This window comes from Nerophis ophidion, linkage group LG12 (assembly GCF_033978795.1).
Source record: "Nerophis ophidion isolate RoL-2023_Sa linkage group LG12, RoL_Noph_v1.0, whole genome shotgun sequence".
Classification (NCBI taxonomy): domain Eukaryota; kingdom Metazoa; phylum Chordata; class Actinopteri; order Syngnathiformes; family Syngnathidae; genus Nerophis; species Nerophis ophidion.
The window spans coordinates 14754542-14767087 of record NC_084622.1 but is presented as its reverse complement, the minus strand read 5'-3'; the positions used below and the strand labels follow the sequence as shown (position 1 = coordinate 14767087).

The following is a 12546-nucleotide window of genomic DNA, read 5'->3' as shown; positions in this document are numbered from 1 at the left end:
CCAAAGGCAAGTCAATATAATTAGCCATTATTAACAGTTATAAACTTGAATGAATGAATGAATGAATGAATGAATGGGTTCATTTACTTCGTCTCAAATGTAAACCAATACAAATAATCCGCCATTATGGAAGGTTATAAATGTGGCGCTGTCGGTTATGCCTTTATTCTGAAATAGCAAACAGGATGTCCCCGACCGGAAGTTACGTTACGACGCTTGTGGTTGTGACACATTGAATCCCATGCGACACTGAGAGCTGGTCGGAATAAACACATTGCTTGTACAAACCGTCTGATCGTCCCAACCCATACCACGACAACAAACTTACCCTCAAAGGTAAATCAATACAAATAAGTTTTAATTGAATAACTTTTTGTTCACAGTAAACTGTTGAATATCGTGCAGTGCCGACAACCGCCCGACAGATGACGACATTTTACACGTAATTTAAACTCATCTTTTGAATTTTCGACTATAACCGAATAAGGAATTAAAAGCGAAAACAGGAAGTGTCTTAGTGGTCAATCCAAACATGGACTGACTGACCGACTTTTTTGTGCATAGTGTATTTACATTTCTAGCCTTGTTAGACCCAGATAAAAATGTTTGCAAAAAAAAAAAAAAAGTGTGAGCACATGCCACAATGACTGACAAATGCTTTTTTTATGTTTTATGCAGTGTATTTGTCAGTTGTGATTGCTCAAACATGATGTACCTGTGTGTTGTTTTTTTACATAAACATTGGACAGGAGATCGCAAAAAGCCGCCGCCTGACCAGGGCTCAGAAAATCTGCAAAGACTCCCCCCACCTCCACCAAGGACTCTAGGAAAAGGTTCCAAAGCAGAACCTCCAGGTTCTGTAACAGCTTCTTCTCTCAGGCCGTAAGACTCTTGAACGCATCATAATTATAAATTATCCCTTCAACTCGCTAGAACTCGCTAGAATAAAAAAGACAATATAACATACATCCATAAACCTGGATGCATAGGAAAAAGTGCAATATATTTATCCGTAAAGTAATCTATTTTTCTATCTGCACCTTGTTGCTTTTTTATCCTGCACTACCAAGAGCTAATGCAACGAGATTTCGTTCTTTTTTGGACTGTAAAGTTTAAATTTGAATGACACTAAAAAGGAAGTCTAAGTCTAAGTCAAAGACAGGAAAAAAAAACATTGCAAAGCATCACTTGAATGTGCATCTTGATGCATTTGTCTATCAACCCCATTTACCCTTTTCCATCAACAAGTGGAGGAGTAGTCCACCACTTAGGACTTTGAACATGTCTTTCATTTAGTACCATAAAAATGAATAGTCACCAAAACCACTTCAAGTTGGATTAGACATGAAACACGTCTAAATGATATACCGTATTTCCTTGAATTACCGCCAGACATATAGTATGCGCCTGCCTTGAATTACTGCCAGGTCAAACTCGCTTCGCAAAATAATTAGCGCATGCTTAGTATTACCACTGGGTCAAACTCGTGACGTCACGAGTGACACTTCACCTGTCATCATTTTCAAATTGGAGAAGGCTGATTTCAATCGTTTGAAATCGCATAAAGGGAAGAAGATTAAGAGCTATTCAGTAGGATTTAAAGTCCAAGCTATTGAATACTAGTATGCAAAAATGTTTTATTAATATACCGTAGCTGCGTGTGTCAAATATGAGTCATTAAATGACTCCCGCCTCCTGGTGGTAGAGGGCGCTAGTGATCCTTCTTGCGACAACTCGGCTGCAGAAGAAGTGACAATGAGTGACATTATATGTGCTGGGACTGATATGACGAGGGGGGTGCACGACGGACCTTTTAGGATGTAACACTCCTATGCTGGATATGTGAACAACCGGGCTGAAATAAAGCATGTTCCAGTCCTAAATACCCAGTTTATTATTTATACTATAACACTTCATGGTGGCAGCGGAGGGATAAGGAGATCACCCACGGAGCAGAACGGGAGGGGGAGTTGTCCGAGGTTAATTATGTCGTCGCCCGCACTACACGTGAGGAGCCGAGCTAACTGATAGCAGTTTTCTAAACTGGACTTTCAATCAAAGCAGGAGGTGATAAAGGAAGATCTCCATCGAGACAGAGAGACTTTTAAAACTGAAGAAAGATAAGGAAGACTTCTATTAACAAGTTATCGATGCTTTTGATCAGAAGGAGCTGGCATGGACTTCATTTATAAGTAAAGGTTAGACCATAATAATGTTTTTTTAATTAAATGTGCTTTTCAAGATGGTATCCTTACATCAGACTCATATTTTTGCTGCATGCCTTTGGTAAGTGCCGGAGTGAGAAGACGTTTGAAAATAATTAGCGCATGCTTACCTTTACCGCATGCCTTTGGTAAGCGCAGGAGTGAGAAGAGGTTTTAAATCAATTAGCGCAATTCAAGGAAATACGGTATGTCTTTAAAAGGACAAGAACTGGATACATTTTATTATGTGCAGGTCAGTAGGCTATGGCGGCCATGTTGGGAAGTCAGGTTATTCATTTTCTTTGGGAGAAATGTTCCCAACAAATGTCTTTACTTTTACGCGGGAGAAAATGGATGGATGGATGTTACATGTCATCAGGGGTGTCCAAACTTTTTCCACAGAGGACCGCACACGGAAAAATTTAAGCATGCCATTTTTAACCCTTAGGGCTCCTGGGGAGCATAGAGGGTCTCAGTCACTAAAATGTTAAAAATAAGTCAAATTATTATTGTTATTTTTTATTTAATGCTTGCAGTAAATCTCTATATCAACTTGAGGTTGATATAAAGTAAAACAAATAAGGTTTTTTGCCAACAAGACAACTTTGATTTTTATAGCAAAACTAAAATATGCATTATTTAGATAGATAAATAGATAGTACTTTATTGATTCCTTCAGGAGAGTTCCTTTATTTAGCAATTAAAGCCCTCAAAGATCAATAATGCAGGACACCATTGATTTTAATTAGGTAATATTTTTGAGTAATCACAGTGAAAAGTTAATAAAATTCTACTAAATATATTTGAGATCCGAAAGGTTCCCCACTCATAAAGTGATACATTTTTATTAGTTGTATTTTAACTTTTAACACTTAAATTTCAAGATCAATTTCTGATATATCTGTCGATTTTAAGTTTGAACTATTATTTTGTTTGTTTTATGCTCTTTTGACGAAACTTTCATGTTTTTACATGGCAACCACACAACATATGCAATATTTTTTCCACATAAACATTTTAAAGTGATCATTTTTAAGTAATAATTCATTATGACATATATTTTTTTTGTCCTTTTTTATTTTTTTGGAGCAATGGAAAAAAAGAAAATAAAGACAAAATGAAAAAAAAAACTGCCTGCATGGCAGCTTTGTGTCAACATTACCACTTTTTCTCATTAGATTTCACCTCATTCCAATTTTTTAAATTATTTTTTTGAATTTTTGCAATACTATCAATTTTGCCATTTGGGGGGGTATATGGGTATTGGTTCTGTTGTGTTTATGTTGTGTTATGGTGCGGATGTTCTTCCGAAATATGTTTGTCATTCTTGTTTGGTGTGGGTTCACAGTGTGGTGCTTAACAGTGTTAAAAATGTTTATATGGCCACCCTTATTGTGACATGTATGGCTGTTGACCAAGAATGCCTTGATTAACACTAAAATAACTACCTCCGTCTCTCGCTCTTTTATCTCTGCCCCTCCCTCACGAATGTTGCTGCGTGCGCACAGCTTCACAATTTGTTTTGATTTGAACTCCTCTTAACCCTGTAGGTACATTGAAAATACACGCAACCTTGACACAAAACGCCGGACATTTGAGGCATTTAAGAAACCCCGCCCGGACACCCACCCCGGACAGTCCCGCCAAAGAGGACATGTCCGGGGAAAAGAGGACGTATGGTCAGTCTAAGTCAGGGGTCACCAACCTTTTTCTAAACCAAGAGCTACTTCTTGGGTACTGATTAATGCGAAGGGCTACCAGTTTGATACACGCTTAAATAAATTGCCAGAAATAGCCAATTTGCTCAATTTACCTTTAATAAATAAATCAATATATATTTTAAAAAATGGGTATTTCTGTCTGTCTTTCCGTCGTTCATTTTTTTTTCATTTTACGGAAGGTATTTTTGTAGAGAATAAATTATGAAAAAAAAACACTTAATTGGACGGTTTAAAAGAGGAGAAGACACGAAAAAAATGAAACATAGTTTATCTTCAATTTCAACTTCTTAAAATTCAAAAATTCAACCGAAAAAAATGAAGAGAAAAACTAGCTAATTCAAATCTTTTTGAAAAAATTATAAAAAGAATTCATGGAACATCATTAGTCATTTTTCCTGATTAAGATTAATTTTAGAATTTTGAAGACATGTTTTAAATAGGTTAAAATCCATTTTGAAATAAGATTTAAATTTGATTCTACAGATTTTCTAGATTTGCCAGAATATATATATTTTTTATTTTAATCATAATAAGTTTGATGAAATATTTCACAAATATTCTTTGTCAAAAAAACAGAAGCTAAAATGAAGAATTAAATTTAAAAAATAATTTATTATTCTTTACAATAAAAATAATAAATTGACTCGAACATCGATTTAAATTGTCAGGAAAGAAAAGGAAGGAATTTAAAAGGTAAAAAGGTATTTGTGTTTAAAAATCCTAAAATCATTTTTAAGGTTGTATTTTTCTCTAAAATTGTCTTTTTGAAGGTTATAAGAAGCTAAGTAAAAAAATAAATGAATTTATTTAAACAAGTGAAGACCAAGTCTTTAAAATATTTTCTTGGATTTTCAAATTCTATTTGCATTTTGTCTCTCTTCAAATTAAAAATGTCGAGCAAAGCGAGACCAGCTTGCTAGTAAATAAATAGAATTTAAAAAAAAAGAGGCAGCTCACTGGTAAGTGCTGCTTTTTGAGCTTTTTTTAGAACAGGCCAGCGGGCGACTCATCTGGTCCTTACGGGCTACTTAGTGCCCGCGGGCACCACGTTTTTCCTGAGCTAATATGACATTATTCAAGCAGCAGTGCACACTCAGTCTGGGGCATTAAAGAAAGGAACCGAGGAGGCCCATCCCACATGTTGTGTTCCTTACCTTCACAGGAGCTGTGGAACCCGGAGCAAGCATGTTCCCCTGGACTGACAGTGGGTTTGCTGCCACATTCACTCCCTGAATCCCAGCTGTTGGCTTGTTGGAGGACACCATCAAGACAATAAGGTGGGAAAAACGCCAAACAGATGTTACTCCCCCAGTTCCCACCACAGCTATTGATGGACACAACAGGATTTTTTTTTTCAAAGGCAGGGTCTGGGTTTTCAGCTCAGAGGTCAGCCGAATAGCTTTTACTAAGGTGATGACATCAACATTTTATTAAGATGTCTTATTTATGTGACTGGGTTGGCCCATTAACCTGAAAACCGAATAAAACCTCATTCAATTCCATTGTCCGAGATCAGGGACAATGGAGCCATATTTGACCAAAAATACAAAAATCCGTCTGGAGCCTCAAAAAAATATAAGCCATATTACATAAAGTGTGTCATGAGATATAAATTGAATTATGAGGACTTAAAGGCCTACTGGAACCCACTACTACTGACCACGCAGTCTGATAGTTTATATATCAATGATGAAATATTAACATTGCAACACATGCCAATACGGCCGGTTTAGTTTACGAAATTGCAATTTTAAATCAGGCTTGCCACTGACAGTTTGTTTGTGTTTTAGTTTTTCCTCCGTGTGTTTAGTATTTTCTGTTTTTAGTTCCTGTCAGCGTTCTTATTTCCTGTTTTTTCCCCCTGTGCGCTGTTTTCCCTTAGCTGCGGCTGATTGGCACCTGGCCACACCTGGTGTCAATCAGCCCGATTTTATTTGAACCTGTTTTGTCGGGGCGGCATAGCTCGGTTGGTAGAGTGGCTGTGCCAGCAACTTGAGGGTTGCCGGTTCGATTCCCGCTTCCGCCATCCTAGTCACTGCCGTTGTGTCCTCGGGCAAGACACTTTACCCACCTGCTCCCAGTGCCACCCACACTGGTTTAAATGTAACTTAGATATTGGGTTTCACTATGTGAAGCGCTTTGAGTCACTAGAGAAAAGCGCTATATAAATATAATTCACTTCACTTCACTTTTCTCCTCAAGTCGAGAGCTGGTTTATTGTCATGCTGATGTCGCTCTTGTCGTTGCTACCTGTCGTGTTGTATCTTGTCTTGTCTATGCAGCGTTGCAGTAAGCTATGTTTGATTGCGGTTTTTAGCTAACTGCTTTTTGTTCCCTGCTTCCAAGTTTGTTTTTCATATTACATGTACAACTTCTGTTTCCTGCTCGGTTCTTGCTAGCTTCCATGCTAAGTTCCTTTTTGTTTTCTAGCTCCCATGCTAACTCCCTTAGCTTGTTATCCGCCCCGTGCGCGCTTTGTGTTAGTACCCTTTTGTTGGTTCTTGTTCTAATATTTTAATTAAATCATGTTTTCCTGTTCAATGCCTGCCTCCGTCTCTGCATCTTGGGGTTCGTCACAAACTAACTCTGACAGCGGTATGATGACGCGTGCGCGTGACGTCACGCATTGTAGGGGATATTCTGGTCCAGCACCGTTCACAGCTATAAGTCGTCTCTTTTCATCGCATAATTCCACAGTATTATGGACGTCTGTGTTACTGAATCTTTAGCAATTTGTTCTATTAATAATGGAGACATCAAAGAAGAAAGATGTAGGTGAGAAGCGGTGTATTGCGGCCGCCTTTAACAACACAAACACAGCCGGTGTTTCCTTGTTTACATTCCCGAAAGATGACGGTGAAGCTTTACTATGGAACAGAGCGGTCAAGCGAACATGGTTCCCTACCAAGTGTCAACCGGCAGGTTTTGGTGAGAAAATGGTGGTAATAAGTCGGCTCTTACCGTAGACATGAGCGGAGAGCTTGCGTCGTTCCTCCTGCACCTGTCAAAGAGGCAGCTGCGGACTCTCTTGCCTCCTCCCACCGGCCGCCCCCGACCGTCGGATGCTTCCACCGTGGAGGAAGCATCGGCTGCCATCGCCTCGTCGGGAAGACTGGCTTCCTTCGGAGACACTGGCGTTCACCACACCCGTGGCCACACCCCTCCGACTTTCAGGTTGTACAGGTACAACCATATGATCTCACTAAAACACTAGTAACACAATAAGCAGATAAGGGATTTTCCAGAATTATCCTAGTAAATTTGTCTAATACCATCTGAATTGCTCTGCCGTCTAGTTTTTTTTCTTCTTCTTTTAGTCCTTCACTCTCACTTTCCTCATCCACGAATCTTTCATCCTCGCTCAAATTACTGGGGAAATCGTCGCTTTCTCAGTCCGAATCGCTCTCGCTGCTGGTGGCCATGATTGTCAACAATGTTCAGATGTGAGGAGCTCCACAACCCGTGACGTCACGCGCACATCGTCTGCTACTTCCGGTGCAGGCAAGGCTTTTTTATTTATGACCAAAAGTTGCAAACTTTATCGTCAATGTTCTCTACTAAACCCTTTCAGCAAAAATATGGCAATATCGCGAAATGATCAAGTATGACACATAGAATGGACCTACTATCCTTGTTTAAATAAAAACATCTAATTTCAGTAGGCCTTTAAAGGAAACTAAAAGAGCTCAAATATAGCTACAAATGAGGCACAATGATGCAATATGTACATATAGCTAGCCTAAATAGCATTTTAGCATCGATTAGCTTGCAGTCATGCACTGACCAAATATGTCTGATAACATCAACAAAACTCACCTGTGTGCATTCATGCACAACGTTAAAAGTTTGGTGGACAAAATAAGACATGAGGTGTCAAACGTACGGCCCGCAAACAGGTTTTATCCGGCCCGCGGGATTAGTTTGCTACGTATACAAATTAACCTGGAATTTTTGAATGAAAGAAACAGTTCTTCCACATGTGTCTACTGGAAGTTGCAATAGCAATTCTTTGTATCTCTGTAGATCAGGGGTCGGCAACCCGCGGCTCCGGAGCCGCATGTGACTCTTGGATCACTCTGATGTGGCTCAGCTGCATACTTGCCGACCCCCACCCCCATTTTTCAGGGCGGTTTTCCGGATTTCAGTGCCTCTCCCAGAAATCTCCCCAGGATAACATTCTCAGATTTTCACCTGGACAACAATATTGAGGGCGTGCCGTGTTGGCAATGCCCTAAACGTCCTCTCGACCATGTCGTTGCGTCCGCTTTAATACTATGCTATCTGAGTGCCGGCCCAAGGCATACTTGTTCAACAGCCAAAACAGGCTTCACCGTCATTTTTCGGGAATGTAAACAAAGAAACACCGGCTGTGTTTGTGTTGTTAAAGGCGGCCGCAATACACCGCTTCCCACCTACAGCTTTCTTCTTTGACGTCTCCATTAATCATCGAACAAATTGCAAAAGATTCAGCAACACAGATGTCCGGAATACTGTGGATTTATGCGATGAAAACAGACGACTTATAGCTGGGGTCGGTGCTGGAACAAAATGTCCTCTACAATGCGTGACGTCACGCGCACGCGTCATCATACCGCGACGTTTCAGCGGGATAGTTTGGCGCAAAATTTAAAATTGCAACTTAGTAAACTAACCTGGCCGTATTGGCATGTGTTGCAATGTTAATATTTTATCATTGATATATAAACTATCAGAATGCGTGGTCTGTAGTAGTGGGTTTCAGTAGGCCTTTAGGGTGATACATAAAGGAATGGGTGACACAAGCAGGAAAGTTCCCAATGTCTAAATGCTCCTCTGTAAAAAGGTGTCTGTCCCTGAAAGTGGACACCATGTAGACTGGATCCTCCAAATAGTGGAGAGCTTTGAAACTTTTTTTAGCTAGCTAGCAAGCAAGCTGAGTTTGATTTGTGCACACATTGTGGCCAATTGTTGCTCGGCAGAATTTGGAAACTATTTTACAAAAGTTGTCAGTCAGGTTCCTTCTGGTGTTGCTTTCCATGAAGCCACTCATCAGAGAGAGGACTAGGAAAGTTGGCAAGAACCCGGCGCAAGTCCTACAAACACGCAAGAAACAAATAATTCCAATATCTGCTGTAGCTCTGTTTGTTTAATCATTCATTCCAAAAGCCCTAAATCAATGTTCCTCCTAAGAAAAAATAAAAATCCAATTGATTCATTCCAGACGTCCAAAAATATTGAGAAACAATACACTTTAGTAGATAATGATTACAGTTTTACATGCAGGAATAATGCAAAATACATATAATGTCAAACATGGACTTGGACGTGGATTGTTTCTTCGATGCAAAGGAAAATTGGCACGAGCCAGACGTGAATGTGAGTACATATTATTTATTAAACACCACAACTAAAAAAAGGCAGACAAATGGCGCGCACAATGGCGGAGAACAAACTTGACCACCAAAAACAAAACTAGCACAATGGAATGACTCTATACAAGAACAAAACTAAACAACTGTGACATAACAAAACCAAAAACTTACTTGGCATGAGCAAGAGGGAAACAGCATGGCTTGGCATGAATGGAGTTGTGTAATAGGAAAGTTGCCAGGCCAACTACCTGGTAACTGTGGCTTAAATAATAGCTATGATAATTAACAACAGGTGTTAGGGCTGAGGACAGAGGCGTGACATTAGGTGAAACTAAAGGAAGTACTAACATAGGAACCGATTGTCACAAAAACAAACATGACCAACACAAAACCTGAACTCATGGGCGTGACAAATACATGATGGATGGAATGACTTTGACCTTCTTTGAAAGCTTGCTGGTAAAGATGGCAATGAGCGTACTTTTCTCACCTTCTTTAGCAAAGTGGGATTCTTTGTTTGGGTACTTAATTCTGTGGATTGATACGCAGGCAAAGGGACTAGTTTGTTTCGTGCACTCTTAGGACATGTGATAACCAAGATGTAATACGAAAACTGGCGCAAACGTAATATGTGCATTTTAGTTCAAAAATGAATCATATATATTTAAAGGGCAATTGCACTTTTTGGGCTATTTTGCCTCTCGTTCAAAGTTGTTTTATATACATGATTTAACATGTATAATATAAAATGTATTATTTACGAATTTGGTCATTTTAAGCATCCGCGGTGCATTAATTACACAAACGCATCACAACTTTTGCTTTTTTTTTTTTTTAAACTACATCTCTGATTATCACTCAGTGCAGACTTTATGAGAGACAATACAAATAATCAAACATCACTTACTGTACAATGTTTACTCTCGCTGGGATGCTAACTGTCAGGTTGTTCATATACCGTATTTCCTTGAATTGCTGCCGGGGCGCTAATTAATTTAAAACCTCTTCTCACTCCGACGTTTACCAAAGGCATGCGGTAAATTTAGTCCTGCGCTTATAAATTTGAGTGTGGTGTAAGGATACCATCAAGAAAAGCACATTTAATAAAAAAAAAACTTTATTGTGGTCTTACCTTTACTTATAAATGAAGTCCATGCGAAGCTCCTTTTGATCAAAAGCATCGATAACTTGTTTATAGAAGTCTTCCTTATCTTTCTTCAGTTTCGATGGAGATCTTCCTTTATTACCTCCTGCTTCGATTGAAAGTCCAGTTTATGAAACTGTTTTATTTTAGATATGTAATCCTCCATGTTAAAAGTGCAAGCGAGAGGAAAAAATTAACGATCGCTGCTCACTCTTGCTGCTTGTTGTCACTTCTTCTGCAGCCGAGTAGTCGCAAGAAGGATCACTAGCGCCCTCTACCACCAGGAGGCAGGAGTCATTTAATGACTCATATTTGACACACGCAGCTATGGTGTATTAATAAAACATAGCTGCTTACTGTTCTTTGTAGCATATTCAATAGCTTGGACCTTAAATTCTACTGAATAGTTCTTAATCTTCTTCCCTTTGTGCGATTTCAAATTATTGAAATCAGCCTCCTCCATTTTGAAAATGATGACAGGTGAAGTGTCACTCGTGACGTGACGTGTTTGACCCGGCGGAAATTCTAAACATGCGCTAATAAAAATCATATTTTGCGAAACGAGGTTGACCCGGCGTTAATCCTGAGCCGGCGGTAATGCTAAGCATGCGCTAATTATTTTACGAAACGAGTTTGACCCGGCAGTAATTCTAGGCAGGCGCATACTATATACCCGGCGGCAATTCAAGGAAATACGGTATTCTCCTTTAGATAAAGAGTGACTTTCAAATCTTGCAAAGAACAAAAAAGGGGTGGAACCAAGCTTCTTTTCGTCTCCTTCTCGCCATCTCTGGGTCTAAATTGGCTGTTAAAGTTGACCAACTTTTCGGATTACAGCCACATCCTTCTACTATCAAAGTGAGAGGCATTAGGGCGATAAAAGCAGCACAAGATGGTTAGCGCTCTGAGATGATGGCGCCGCTAAAAACTGCTTGTGTGTGTTAGCACTTGTAAAAACAATATAGCTGATACTTGAGTCTGAGTTTGATTTTTATTTCGAACATGCAAGCATACAAGATGATACATCACAATTTCCAGTTTCTCTTTTCAACATGGTCGAAAAGGAGTAGGAAGAAGCAGATCTTATTTAATCCTACCCCTTTTCTTTGGTTAATTTGGTTAATCTTGGTTAATATTCAGGCCATGAAATGTTCATCAGGGCTCTGCAGTCTTCTCTGTCAACTGTACTATCTAGGAGCTCGGTTGGGGGCGTGGTTAGGAGGGGAGGAGTATATTTACAGCTAGAATTTACCAAGTCAAGTATTTCATACATATATATATATATATATATATATATATATATACATATATATATATATATGTATATATATATATATATATATATATATATATACATATATACATATATATATATATATATATATATATATACATATATACATATATATATATATACATATATATATATAGTTCGGCGGATATATATATATATATATATATATATATATATATATATATATATATATATATATATATATATATATATATATATATATATATATATATATATATCCGCCGAACTTTCACAGTATCATGTTAGACCCGCTCGACATCCATTGCTTTCGTCCTCTCTAAGGTTCTCATAGTCATCATTGTCACAGACGTCCCACTGGGTCATTATTGTCACCGATGTCCCACTGGGTGTGAGTTTTCCTTGCCCTTATGTGGGCCTACCGAGGATGTCGTGGTGGTTTGTGCAGCCCTTTGAGACACTAGTGATTTAGGGCTATATAAGTAAACATTGATTGATTGATTGATATATATATATATATAAATAGATAAATAAATCAATCAATCAATCAATCAATCAATGTTTACTTATATAGCCCTAAATCACTTGTGTCTCAAAGGGCTGCACAAACCACAACACGAACCACTAAATAAGAGAAATACTTGAATTTCAGTGTTCATTTATTTACACATATACAAACACATAAGACTCATTTATAAGTAAATGATAAATAGGTTGTACTTGTATAGCGCTTTTCTACCATCAAGGTACTCAAAGCGCTTTGACACTAATTCCACATTTACCCATTCACACACACATTCACACACTGATGGAGGGAGCTGCCATGCAAGGCACTAACCAGCACCCATCAGGA

General features: G+C 38.6%; 1 protein-coding gene across 3 annotated transcripts in view; it reads left to right on the top strand.

The window, feature by feature from the left end:
* The first annotated feature begins 195 nt into the window (after positions 1 to 195).
* si:dkey-82f1.1 (DENN domain-containing protein 2A) overlaps positions 196 to 12546 on the top strand; it is a 120794-nt gene continuing 108443 nt past the window's right edge. For 2 of the 3 annotated variants that reach the window (XM_061916868.1, XM_061916869.1), the window contains exons 1-3: positions 196 to 336; positions 750 to 882; positions 5088 to 5202. The gene's annotated coding sequence lies outside the window, so the exon portion shown is untranslated. Of the gene's footprint in view, positions 443 to 749; positions 883 to 5087; positions 5203 to 12546 lie in introns of all 3 variants that reach the window. The other variant, XM_061916870.1, reaches the window with a different exon arrangement.